Here is a 723-nt window from a genome sequence, read left to right on the forward strand (position 1 = left end):
TTAACCCGAGGTGTACTCTTTTTCCCTGCAAGGGTTTTTTAATGAGACACCCGGTTAAGTAAGACACCCGACCTAGTCAAGGGTAAACACTCTGCAAATATTCTTTCTTTTTTAATACTAATCAAATTTTTCTATTTTCTTTTCTTCTTCCTCATGATGAAACAAATCCTAGAAAGTACCCCGCCAAGGCGCATTAATTTATGCTCGGCAAAACGCAAAAAATCATTTGCCAAGAGACCACACAAGGTCGGCAAAGATAAAGCGACGAGGTTCAAATTAATGTGAGAAGTTATAAAGCAACTCTGAAAAGGCTCAAAAGCCAAATAAAAAGAGATTACAAAAATAACTTAAAAGGCCGACCAACGACAAGGTCGGACCCAACAAAGGGAGGTACTCGAACGCCCGAGGTCCGAGAAAAAGCCCGGATCCAAGAAAGAAGCCTTAAAACGGCGAAAGCCAAGATTTCGAAAACACTTACTAAAAAGTTGCTATACAAAAACAACTAAAAAGTACAAGTGAAAGAACGAAATCAAAGGAAGGGGTAAAACAAAAGTTTCAAAGCGCTAGCTAGAAAGTTGTTATCCAAAAACAACTAAAAAGCATAAAAGCGGAACAAAAAAAAACGCGAACAAAACACCGCATAATAAGCTAAAAAGTTACTACAAAGTAGCTAATAGCAGAAAGGCGTCCAAAGCGTTCACAGAAACCATCCAAAAACAAAAG

This window comes from Arachis duranensis, chromosome 2, assembly GCF_000817695.3.
Source record: "Arachis duranensis cultivar V14167 chromosome 2, aradu.V14167.gnm2.J7QH, whole genome shotgun sequence".
Lineage (NCBI taxonomy): Eukaryota > Viridiplantae > Streptophyta > Magnoliopsida > Fabales > Fabaceae > Arachis > Arachis duranensis.